Source organism: Ascaphus truei, chromosome 4 (assembly GCF_040206685.1).
Source record: "Ascaphus truei isolate aAscTru1 chromosome 4, aAscTru1.hap1, whole genome shotgun sequence".
Taxonomy (NCBI): domain Eukaryota; kingdom Metazoa; phylum Chordata; class Amphibia; order Anura; family Ascaphidae; genus Ascaphus; species Ascaphus truei.
In genome coordinates, this window is record NC_134486.1 from 351,247,302 (window position 1) to 351,261,459 (window position 14,158).

At 40.0% G+C, this 14,158-nt stretch overlaps 1 protein-coding gene across 2 annotated transcripts in view; it reads right to left on the reverse strand.

The window, feature by feature from the left end:
• Window positions 1-9,801: 9,801 nt before the first annotated feature.
• Window positions 9,802-14,158, reverse strand: part of ALKAL2 (ALK and LTK ligand 2) — a 41,014-nt gene continuing 36,657 nt past the window's right edge. For both annotated transcript variants that reach the window (XM_075594833.1, XM_075594832.1), the window contains exon 6: window positions 9,802-10,559. The gene's annotated coding sequence lies outside the window, so the exon portion shown is untranslated. The remainder of the gene's footprint in view (window positions 10,560-14,158) is intronic.

Below are 14,158 nucleotides of genomic sequence, written 5' to 3' on the forward strand. Positions count from 1 at the left end.
AAAACACCTACACAAATCCTCTATTCACACCCTCTATCTACGCCTTCCTGCTGCTGGGGGTCTCCCCTAAGACTGAACCCAGACATACACACCTGATCTCACCCACGCCTCCCTGCCATCTTTTCCCCTGTAAATGGTGTTAACCTTCTGATTTAATACTGACTAACCTTAAAACTCTCCCCACAAATCAAGCAACCAAATAGCCTGCACTCATGGCTATTGTCCCACACCCACAATCACTCATACCACCCATTGTGGCCAAGCACTACCATCTACTGCACTTATTCCCTCACCTGCTGTCTCTGTAAGTCTCCATCATACTACTTAGATTGTAAGCTCTTCGCAGCAGGGATTTCCTTTCCTATATTATTGTCTGATTTTGCTGCGCTATTGTATTATTATAATTCCCAGTACTGTATTCTTTGTGAAGCGCTGTGTACACTTTTGGCGCTATATAAATAAAGACATACAATATAATACAATATCTTTGCAATATTACAGAGGAAAAAATGACAGGTTTAAGCTACATTTTAAATTTGAGAAGAGAATGTGCGGGACAAGTCAAATGTGACCCCAAAGCAGTGTGCTTGTGATACTTGGTGTATGATAGTACTGCCAAAAGTAATGTAGAAGGAGATAGTTTGGGAAGAAGTATGAGGAGCTCTGTATTGTACATGTTAAGTTTGAGTCAGTGGAGGTTCATCCAGGATGATATAGTGGAGAGACATTCAGAAACTTTGGTCTGTACAGCAGGTGTAAGGTCAGGGTCTGAAAAGTACATTTGTGTTGCATCAGCATAGAGGTGATATTTGAACCCAAGAGATGTGATAATGTCACATAGAGAGAGTGTGTAAAGAGAAAAGAGAAGAGGTCCCAGGACAGAACCCTGGGGTACCCCCACAGAGAGATTGATAGAGGATGAAGAGTTAGGAAACAAGACACTAAAAGTATGATAGGAAAGGTAAGAGGAAATTCAAGATGCAGCTTTGTTATGGATACCAAGATAATTGAGAATGTGATGGAGAAGAGGGTGTCCACAGTATAAAAGGCTGCAGAGAGGTCAACAGTATGAGCAGAGTGTAGTGACCTTTTGTCTTTCGCAGCATGGAGGTCATTAGTTATTTTAGTGAGCAGTGGGGAAGCCAGGTTGTAGAGAATCTAGGAGAGAATAAGAGGTGAGAAAATGGAGCAAGCGAGAGAATACAAGGCGTTCAAGAAGTTTAGAGGTAAAAGGCAGGAGGGAGATAGGACGATAGTTAGAGAGACAGGTAGGGTCAAGCTTGCTGTTTTTGAGTAATGGTATAACTGTTGCCTGTTTGAAGGAGGAGAAAAATGTACCAGAGTAGAGGAAGGAGTTGAAAATATGAGTGAGCGTAAGGATAGAGTAGGAGCAAGAGGTTTGAGGAAATGGGAAGGAATGGGGTCAAGAGGGCAGGTGGTAGAGAGAGAAGATAAGATTACCAGCAATCCATCCTCATCTGTGACAGGCGAAAAAGAGTCGAGGAAGACAGGAGGAGCGTTAGGAAGAGATGTAGAATGGGAGAAGGATACAGAGATGATGTCTTGACGTATGGATTCCACCTTTTTCTTGAAATAGTCAGCAAAGTCCTGAGGTGAAAAGGAGGAAGGAAAGCAGGTAGCAGGCGGTGGTCAGAGTAGAGAGTCAAAGACAGAGAGGAGTCTGTGTGGGTTAAACATGTGCATGTTGGTAAGTGAAGAAAAGTAGGTTTGTTTAGCATGACAGAGAGCAGAGTTGAAACAAGATAGGACACATTTGTAGTGAAGGAAGTCTGCGAGAGTGTGAGATTTCCTCCAGAACCGTTTAGAGGAACAAGTGCAGGAACACAGCATGCGTGTGTGGCAATTTGACCAGGGTCTGGTGTTAGAAGGGTGAGAATGGCAGAGAGAAAGGAGGGCATGTAGATCAAGAGAAGAGAATAGGGCAGAAATGAAGTAACTGACAAGGTCGTCCCCCCACCCCCCACCACCACCATCCAGGGGTATCTTAGATTGCAGTATGGGGCTTTCACCTGTATCTAACTGTTTTGTTGGTCTGAGATCTGGATCCCTAGACCCTCATTAGGGAGTCTTATACCCCAATACCAATTTATAAAAATGGAGAAGGAAGAGAAACAGGGAAAAACAGATACCTTTATAGGATCACACCCACACTAGCCCGTGTGAGTGTTTGCAGTTCACCCTGCTTATTTTTTATAGCTTCTCTCTCTCCCCACTTCCAGCCATTATGGCCACAAGTGTACACATCATATATGCTTTGATCTAACTGATTTTCTTTTTGTGAGAGGAACGCCCCGATAAAGATAAAGAAGGGATCGAAGAAAGAGCAAAGAGGATACCCCTCAAACCAAGGAGAGACGACCGCGAGAGGAACAGGAGGAGATCCACACCGGAAGGAAGACAGAGGAACGAAAGATACCTTGATGCACTAGCACTTGCACAAGACTGTGTAAGTGACAATTTATCACTCTTATACAATTTTACATCACCACCCTCCTACCACACTCCAGGCAGGAGATCCATTTGGGTATCATTATACCCCATTGGACCCCCGTCAGAGGTCACTAATATCCTCCTTTTACATTTATTATCCCTGAACCTGTGCTCCCACTTTCTTTTCTGTGTTCCAATTACCATTAAGGGTCCTGGATAGATCCTGTTGGGGTCAGAGTCACAGGAGGGCACCAAGAAGCTAAGGGGCAATAAACCCAAAAAGGTTGTAATACACCAATATATATTTTTTCCATACTTCAAATTGAGATAGCGCCCGGGTATATTTTCTTGCTGTAACTGACAAGGTTGTCAGAGTCTGAAGCAGAGGAAAGGGAGGAGAGCACAGTGGAATTAAAAGCTAGTAGGTTTATAGACCACAGGTCTCTGCAGAAACGAGGGTAGATATAGGCGAGAATGGGAGAAGTGAGGGAGAGAAAATGAGATGTGTGGATGGCCACAGAGAGGAAAGGGGGAAATAGAGAAATCAGAGATAAAAGTTTTTGTGAAAACCAGGTATAGGTAGTGGCCATCCTTGTGGGTACTGGTAGCAGTCTATTGGTGAAGGCCAAAAAAAGAAGTTAGAGAGAGAAACGGGAAGCCCAAGGAAAGGAGGAGTCATAAAGATGGCAGTTGAAGTTAAGGAGAAGAGGTGTCAGAGGAAAGAAAGAGAGCCAGTATTCAAAGTATGAGAGAAAGACAGAAGGGGAATGGGTAGAGGTAGGTGGGCGATATATAACCGCCACTTGGACAGGGAGAGGAGAAAAAAGCTGCAAAGTGTGAGCATCAAAGGAGGGAAAAGAAAGGGAGGGAGAAATAGGAAGGGTTCCGTAACTGCAGATACAAGAGAGGAGGAGCCCCATGCCTCCACCCCTACCATCAGAGAGCGGAGTATGGGAGAAAGAAAGTCCACCATAAGAGAGGGCAGCTTCCTATGCAAAGTCAGACTGAGTGAGCCAAGTCTCAGTTATAGCAAAGAAAAGCAGAGAGTGAGAGAATAATAAGTTGTGCACAGAGAGGAACTTGTTGGAAAGGGAGCGAGCATTCCAAAGGGCACAGGAGAAAGGGAGAGAGGAGGGAGGTTGACAGGGGATGGGTATGAGGTTAGAGGGGTTGACACCAGAAGTGGTAGAAGTTGTATGTGGTAGTCGAGGACAAGAGTATATAGAAAAAGGCAGGGACAGGATTGGGAGAAATATCACCAGAAGCAAGGAGAAGCATGGAAATGTAGTCATGTGGTAAAAATGGTATACAGTTCTCTCTCATGCTGGCAGTAAGCCTGGTAAGTATACAGGATTGCCAGCATCAATCATGGATGTTTGCTCTCACACCCTGGTGAGGTGTCATATGTACATGAGGGGAGTGGTAACAGACCTTGTGTCCATTGTTAGTGACACAGGAGGTGGAGCCATCTCCTGGGTATGTAAGGCACAGCACTGCCCAAAGTTAGTGTTCTGCATGTATGCAAGTTTATGTTCAAGGTCAAGGATAATCTAACATGATTCTGCAGCAAATAGCCTGACCTGCAGCAGAAGGCTAGCAGGGCCTACACTGTGTCCAGGGACCTGGCACAGGTGGTGATCTCTCTGAGGGGAGAGGTGATCCAACTCCATTGGGAGGGCAGATAAACCTTCAGAAAGGAGAGCACAGAAGATGAGCGGCTGAGCTGTTGCTGCGAGGGGCAGTCTGCCCATACCATCATCAATAAAGATGCCCTGTTTCACGACAACCCCACTGTGTGAGTGTGAAGTTACTCCACAGCGGCAGGCACCACCAAGAAGGAGTTCCGCATCAGAACCATCTACTTGCGGACGCAGAGATCCTGATGAGGTGGAGGTGCTGCACTGTATGTAGTATGTAGAATGTAGGTAGGACCCTAGCACACTACCTCAGCGGCCTGTCTGGGTTGGCATTCCCAACACAACATCATGCGGGAGACTCAGGAGTCCTGTTGCCAACAGGTGCACCACCAGACACGACCATGTAATGGGGACTGGTTAGACCACAGGGGCCAATCTGAGATTGGGTGGGTCAGGAGGGTCCAGAAAATCCGTTACAGAAAGAAAGAATATTTTGGGAGGATTTATAAGAGTGTGTTTTTGTGCTGGGGGGTATAGCTGTGTAGTGTCAGAAGGTGCAGGTAGGAAAGGAGTTAATGGGAACTGAGAAGTGGAGAAGGAAGAAGAGATGGAGATATATGAATAGAGTTCGAGGAATAATGAGGCTGGTTGAAAGAAACGTATAGTTTGAAAAGGAGTGAGGTCAGAGCAAATATTATTAGTGATAGTTTAGTGTTGAGAGGTGAGAGGACTGGTCAGTAAAAATTATGTAAGGATAAAGTTGAAGTTATGAGAAGTGCAATACATATGGTAGGAAGCGCTGTAGAGTAAGGGGACACATAAAAGGCACATATTCTTAAGTCTATGATAGAAAATGTCTTCCTTTCCAGCGCAGTTCTTATCCAGAATTTAGGGCCAAAAGGTGTTCTGTTGTACACTTGCTCCACTCCTGTTGTGCTCCCTATTAAACTTCAAATTGCATGCAACTTAAGAAGGGCCACTTTAAAGATGGGCTTCGTTACAGATAGACTGCTGCCACTGTCCCATAACACATATAACAAAGTCCCAAGGTTGTTCAATCTGGTGCTGGTTGCGTGCGCCTACGCAGTCTGGCTACCACTGATAATATCACAATGTTTTATACTCACTCTGTCATCAGGTTCCTGCCCATGCGTCCTCCGTTCTATAATGATTTCAATGCACTCTGCATCAATCTCAGGTCTACAGCAGACTTCCGAATCTACAGTATGCACCATGGTCCCAATAGAACAGGAGAAGATGTGACATAGTTACCACCACTGCTTATATCCTACTAAACCTACCACCTATAAACTAAACTTACACCACCTAAAAGTGACTAATGAATGTGACATAACAAATACTTAAAATATAAGGAACTTCTCATTTATTTTCTTAAACAGATTGCTATATATCAGTATGCATAGAGAGTTTTAAATGAAACACTTTTTTAAGGAGCATTTTGTAATAAACCTTTATTTCCATGCATATTAAAACTACAGGGTCCACACATGACAAGCAGAAGTGGCAACGGTGATAATTATAAACAGCTTTTTAAAAGAACATTTGGACTTGTGTTCTAAATCATGTTTATCTTAAATCTACAAAACAACTCAAATATAAATGATCATTCAATCCCGTAGGAGAAACTGTCTCTAAACAATAAATCCAGAACTTCCCTGTGTAAAAGCTTCATATCCTTATACATACCTGAGGCTGCCGTATTTATATGCTTTATTCCCATAATGTTAAGGATAGAGACTGGGTGTCTCTGCACATTATAGTGCTGTGTTATGGTGGTTTCTTCCTCGCCATGTCCTATTTTGCTTTTATGTTTGATAAATCACATTTTCAGCATGCGATTAGTTTTTCCCACGTAATAAAGTTCACAAGGGCATGTTATTAAATATATTACTTGTGTTGTGTTGCAGGTGATTCTCATTTATATTTAACAACATTTTCCACTTCTTAGGTTTGTAAATAAGTCCCCTATATTGAGGTTGTTACATACCAAAAGGTTAAAGCATTTAAAACATCCTTTTTAATGGGTACTTAAAAAGTGAGGCGTTATATTGTGTTATTTTTTTGTCTGTCTGTATTAGTACTGTAGGTCCTTTAAGGTTTTGTCCGCTTTATTTACGCAAACCTCGGGGAGTGTTTACCAAAGCTTCCTAACACTTCGTCTGCTTCTAATATCTTCCAGTGGCCCCTGATAATTTGTTTAACAAATTTACTGGCAGTGGTATATTTGGTTACAAAAGTTACTCTCTAATGTGTTTTGTCCAGTCATTTATGAGAAGGTTCTTTTTTGAAGGGCTTATCTATAATCGCCTCCTTATGCCGCCTTGTTATCTTTCATCCTGACACACTTAAGGACATGTTACCCTTTTCCCAGAGAGTAAGAGCATCACGTATCGTAGACAAGCCAGAACTACAACACGAGACTTTAAAAGATATCAAAGCAGGGTTTGTCTCCAGGGGACATAAGGAGGTGATTATAGATAAGGCCTTCAAGAAAGAAGATATGATGCTTTTACGCAGTGAAGCTTTCTAGATTTAATGTTTAGAGACAGTTTCTTCTAAGGGATTGAATGATCATTTACATCTTGGTTGTTTTGTATAGTAGATTTAAGATAAATACAATTTAGAACACAAGTCCATATGTTCTCTTAACAAATTGTTTATGGAATTATCACCGTTGCCACTTCTGCTTGTCTTGTCTGGAACCTGTAGTTTTATTACGCATGGAAATAAAGGTATGTTGCAAAATGCTCTTTAAAAAGTGTTTCATTTAAAACGATCTATGCATACTGATATATAGCACTCTGCTTAAGAAAAGAAATGAGAGGTTTCTTATGTTTTATGTATTTTTTATGTCACATTCATTAGTTCATTGTAGGTGTTGTAGTGTAAGTTTAGTAGGATATAAGCACTGGTGGTAGCTACTGTATTTCCCATCTTCTTCTGTTCCATTGGGACCATGGAGCATAGATTCGGAAGTCTGCTGTAGACCTGAGATTGATGCCGAGTAAATTGAAATCATTGCAGAATGGAAGACGCATGCGCAGGAACCTGATGACATCAGCGGTAGTGTTAAGTATTGCAATATCAGTGGCAGCCAAACTGCGCAGGCATGTGCTACTGACTTTAGGATCACAAGGACTATCAAGACTGGACTCGTTAGGGTCAGATACTCACACCATTCCATTGATAAAGGCTGCACAAATAGCTGAAACATCTATTCACTTTTCTGGCTTAATAAATTTGCTTTTGAAATTCTGATATGCCCTAATTCTCCTTTTTTGGCATATAAATAAGCATTTCAATTCATTTCCACTTTCTTATTTCCTTTTCAACGTAGACCTTGCTAAAGTTTAACCTTATAGGCTTCATAGAAAAGAGATATAATAAGGCAAATTCCAAGTATATTATAAGCTTATAACAGTCTGGACAACATTATTAGCAAGCGGCATTTCAAAGTGTTTTTACTTAAACCTGAAGACAAAGCAATATCCTACATGTGTTTTTTTTCTATCAATCAGTTGTGTACTATGAGAAAATACTTCTAGCAATTTTTTTAAAACGACTCTAAATGAAATGTTTAATTAAGTAATAATCCCCTCAGAACAGGGCCAATAATGCCCTGTTCTGAGGGGATTATTACTATTATAGGCTAAATGTAGACTTTTTTCATAAATAATAAACACTTTTGTATAGTTATATAGATTTTTTTATTAAAATAAAATGGTAAATACATGAATCCACCTCTATATACGCTTACACTGCAGATATCTATATCCACACACTACCGCCCCCTCTGTGTACACACACACACACACACACACACACACACACACACACACACACACACACACACACACACACACACACACACACACACACACACACACACACACACACACACCACAGCAAATCTACACACACACAAACTGTTGCTAAACATACACCCACAGTAGCTCAACACACACAAGCACACCACACACACATACATACACTGTAGCTCTACACACACAACACAGCACCTCTACACTCACAACACAGCACCTCTACACACACAACACACACACACAACACAGCAGCTCTACACACACACACACACACACACACACACAGACAACATAGCAGCTCTACACACACATACACACACACACACACACACACACACACACACACACACACACACACACACACACACACACACACACACACACACAACACAGGAGATGTACACACACACAACACAGCAGCTCTACACACACACACACACACACACAAGCTCTACACACGCACACAACACAGCAACTCTACACACACAACCTCTGTTGCTACACACACATACAACAGCACAACACAACACACACACACACACTGCTGCTGCTATACCCATAAACACAGCTACTGACACACACACACACACACACACACACACACACACACCACACACACAACTCAGCAGCTCTACATTCACACTTACACACACACACACACACACACACACACACACACACACACACACACACACACACACACACACACACACACACACACACACACACACACACCACAGCAGCTCTACAAACACACACACCACAGCAGCTCTACAAACACACACACACACACAACATAGCAGCTCTACACACACAATCTCTGCTGCTACGCACACATACTACACCCATAAACACTGCTGCTGACACACACACACACACACACTGGAACTCTATACACACACACACACACACACACACATCAGCTCTACACACACAACACAGCCGCTCTACACACACAACACACACAAACTGCTGCTACACACACATACAACAACACAACACACACACACTGCTGCTGCTATACCCATAAACACTGCTACTGACACACACACACACAATAAAAAATGTAGCCACTTACTAAACATTGCAGACTCTCCCCCCCCCCCCCCAATTCAACTGAATCTGCTCAAAAATCTCAGTCAGCTCGGGAGGGGGTGGAGTCAACCCATGGTTGATACTTCCTGACCAATCCCCTGCCCTGTCTCAGAGCTGTTACTTCATTCTGACCAATCCCCTGCTCTGTCTAAACTTTTCTGATTGGCTGGAAATATTCAGATTGAAAACTACACATTGCAAGCTGCTAAAATTCCGGGCATTACTGATTGGACAATCAGGGAGCAGGGTTTTCAATAATGCCCTGAATTTTACTGCTTTAGCCTATAATGTATTATAATGTAACAAGCATGTTTTGTTTCTATAGCAAATATTTACAAAGTCACAACGCATTCCTCTTCTGAAACAGGCTCTGGCACACACTTTTTTGAGCCCTGCCCTCTCTACAGCAGTGCACCAATTGTATCTAGTGGTCACATGATCTTCCCCACAGACCTTTGCATCTTTGGTCCTCTTCTGCTGCACTGACAGCCATTTAGTGAACCCCCGAGTCGAATCTTCGCCGATCGATCACAGGAGAACGGATCGCTCTGCAACTTAGTAAATTACTTATCATTGTGTGGATGCACATATTAAAGGGGGGGGGGGAATGCAACTTGGACTGCTGCTTTAAGCCTTCTCTTGCCCTTACTTTTATGTTCACAGTACAATAAACATATACATTGTTAAAAGCAAGAATATTGAGACACAGTATTAACTGTATATACCAAACACTTTATTATGTATGTTATATTTACATTATTTACATATTGCACATTGGTTGGAATGTTTTATACATGTAATGTACATAAAATTAATGGCATTAGCCTGTATTTATCTGTACAAATCCGCACCCTCCCAATATATTTACTCACAAATGTCTCTATTGTTTTTTTACAGAAAGTGAATGGCACGCAGTACTTTCAATATAATGGCCTTTGATTTAAAAAAAAACATTGTCTTGCAAAGACAATGAACAAGGAAATTGCCATGCAATTCTTAATTTAGACTCCACGAGTACTATGAGACCCTAACATCAAATTTCAGAAGGGGGAAAAAAAAAATGTTTTACCCAAACATTGTTTTTGGTTGCATAAGCATTTAATACATTGTTACAACAACCAGTGCTGCAAAAGCAGATTCTATTATGAGTTTTTGATACACAAACATTAACAGCAATTACTTAAAATTATGCAATATAAACATTAAATGTTCTTAAGGAGGTCACATATTAGGGTAATTCCGGCAGCATAACACATCAAACCTGAAGTGCTGTCATTTTTGTAGAATAAAGAAACATGAAGTACCGGTGGTAGTTACATGTACTGTACACAACACACATCTGCAAACAGAGTCGACAACATAGAAAATGTATGTAAGAGGAATTATGGAAGTACAGTTTTCTGTCAATATGCCAAAATAAATCTTTTTGTTCACAATTGAATATGCTATAAACATATGAAACATTTCCCTGTTGGTTTCCAAGGCACTTTTCTTAGTTCTTGGGTTTTAGTTTTCTTTGTTGTGTTGCCATCTGCAAAATAAATAAAATCATTATTTCCCATGGCTGATATTGCATCAAGTATTATTATGATCAAATCTAATTAACGAGTCAATTTTTACAACTATCGGCCATTGATAAATTCTTGTCACTTGGTGCTCCGTCCAAGCAGGGGCTGCAGCTGCCAGTATATGTTTGCAAAGGCACGCCAGACTCAAATTGGAATAAAAAGTTATCTTTATTTTTCATATGTCCGGTGTGCCCTCCTCCTTCGATTGCACATGCCTCCAATAAATATGCACTTTCGCAATCCTATTTGAACTATTGAGATGTCTATGGCTGGAAGTCATCAAAGTGCATTGCGGGATATCTTCCCTTGATCTGACGGTAACTGCCAATCACTTCATTGAAAGTTACTGCCAGATATGGTGCAATAGAATGCATTGGGCATTACTGACTCCCAGCGTATCTGCCTTCAATGAGGTTGTAATGTCTTACACACAGTGGCCCATATTCTAGTGCAGAGGTGCTCAACCTCAGTCCTCAAGTCAAAGACTGAACCTCTGATTGAGCCAACTGTGCTGGAGCAGGGATATCCTGAAAACCTGACTGGAGTTGAGCACCACTGTTCTTGTGCATGGATAATGAATTGTCTTCCTGTGTCAGAAGGTGTATTGTCGAATAGTATGGCTTAAAATAGGAAAACGTGAACAATCCTATATGGGTTTTTGTTTTTTTTTAAATAAATCAGTTCTGTAGTATTAGATAATACTCACTGCATTTTTGTTTAACTCCTAATGCCATTTTAATAATGGTTTAAAATGTATTGATCATATTTTGGTGCTGCAGCAAGCATTTAGAAAGTCACATACACTTCCTCTTTTGAAACAGGCTCTGACACACCTTTTTGAGCTGTGCCCTTTGGCAATAAAGTATCACAAAAAGATCTGTTGCTGTGTTCGAAACAGCAGACTGTGTATTACTCTGAATGCTCTCAGAATAATGTGATGCACTTATTAATACAGTATAATGTTACATACCAGCTGCAGCATTTCACAGACTGCAGCACATAGTCAAAAGGCAGCCATTTCGTTAGGCACACAATCAGGATATTGACAGATTTATAATAGGTGCACCAAACGATTGCCAGCTTAGGTAACAATGTAGAATTATACATTGTCACATGCTTTAAATGTTAAAACAAAAGGGGGGGGGGGGAAGTAGTATATCTGCTGTAATAAATATGGCCCACTGTATACTGAATGACTGTTGTCATTACACGAGCCTTCTGAAGCCACTATGTGGTTAAGGAAATCTTTTGTAGTAAGCATATCTAGAACAAAGTTTATCAAGACAATGTGGTAAGGAAAAGTTTGATATATTTTTTTCGTATGAAAACCAAAGTATTGGAAGTAAAAATTGAACAAAAAGGTATATTTTATTCAGAAGATACAAAATTACTAAGGCTTGAACAAAGGAAAAAATATATGAATTCATAGTTTAAAAAGGTTTTTCTTTAAAAGCCGTAGGGGCTAATTCAATGTAACTCAAAGTGGACAATCACCACTTCAACTGATATCCCCATTGATTTAAACAGGGGTTCGATCAGCCACTTCAGATTATATTGAATTAGCCCCTTCACTATAGAATACATAGTTCCTGTTAATGTAGTGTTCTTTGAAGATGAGAAATCCTTCATTGTACCAGTGTATGTTAATGTTGAAGTATTCTTGTTATTGCCTTACACACTCGTACTGTAATACAGTAGCTGCAAAATATATCAACGCCCTGCAAATAATAGTTGTAATTCAATAAAAAACATTAGTTAAGAATTTCTAAATCGGAGTTTTACAGAATGAAAAAAATGTATTGCATGAAACAATAATCATTATTTATGCTCTTGTGCGTATTCATTTACTTATTTATTGTCAGCTCCTTTTGAACTTGGAGAAGTCATTTTATATCCCAGAGCTCCAAGCTCCATGTACTATGCAGCACAACAATAATTTATTTTATTATATGTAATAATAATAATTATTATTATGTGGAGACCTTGTGGATAGAAATTAGCAGTGGAGGTAAAAGTATAAAGAAAATGTTTGTAGGGATATGTTATAAACCACCAAATATCTGTGAGATTGAGGAAGCTAAAATACTTTTGCAAATGGAGAAGGCATCAAAACTAAGTCATGTTTGCATAATGGGGGATTTAAATTATCCAGACATAGACTGGGGCAATGAGATTAGCATTACAACAAAAGGAAACAGGTTTTTGGGGGTGCTTAAAGGCAATTACACAACCCAAAGTATGGAGGAACCAACCAGGAGAAGGGCAATACTGGATTTGGTAATATCAAACAATGTAGAAGTAATAAAAAATATTAAAGTCCTGAAACATTTGGGTAACAGGGATCATAACATGGTCTCATTTGAAATAAATTATCAAAAAACTGTTTACTTGGGTTCAACAAAGACCTTAAACTTTAGAAAGGCAGATTTTAATAAACTGAGGACTAATTTACAATGGACATTGGAATGATTTTTTTTTTGCAGGGAAAATGTAGAAGATAAATGGGCAGTCTTTAAAACATTGTTAGAAAATCAAACTTATCAGTTTATACCCTTGGGTAATAAGTATAAAAGATACAAGTCAAAAACAATGTGGCTAAATAAACAGGTAGGGGGGAAATGGAAAAGAAGAGGCAGGTGTTTAGATACTTGAAGTCAGAAGGGATGGAGACAGCATATCAGAATGATAAGGAATGTAAAAAAAATTGCAAAAAGGCAATCAAATTAGCAAAAATGGACAACGAAAAAGAATTGCAATATAAAGTAATATCAACCCTAAAAAGTTCCTTAAGTACCTTAATAACAAAAAAATCATGCACCTGGATTGAAAACTGGCTGAAGGATAGACAACAGAGGGTTGTCATAAATGGAACTTTTTAGGGTAGGACTAAAGTCGTGAGTGGAGTACCTCAGGGATCGGTACTGGGACCCCTGCTTTTTAACTTTTTTATTAATGACCTTGAAGTTGGCATAGAGAGCAAAGTCTCCATCTTTGCTGATTACACTAAATTGTGTAATGTAGTAGAATCAGAGCAGTATGTAATTTCTCTCCAGAAGGACTTGGAGATACTGGAAACTTAGGCAGGTAAATGGCAGATGAGGTTTAATACAGGTAAATGTAAGGTTATGCATTTGGGAAGCTGGAGAAGTGTATCAAAGAGGATACACCAAAGAAATCCCTTTTGTAGGCGCACCGCAGACCTTTATAGTATATACGGTCAGGGGTGAATGTGGTGGGTGTGAAGTTAACTTTATTTAATACTTATGTGTCAAACGTGTAGTTAAAACAGTATATAGTGTGAATCTATATACTCGAAATAAAAGATAGACACCTATAGTCTATATATACATATCAAAAGGGCGTATCTATTCTCTATAGAGCAATACATAGACAATAAAGGAGAGGCATGGCAGAGACCAAATAGACTATAGGTGTCTATCTTTTATTTCGAGTATATAGATTCACACTATATACTGTTTTAACTACACGTTTGACACATAAGTATTAAATAAAGTTAACTTCACACCCACCACATTCACCCCTGACCGTATATACTATAAAG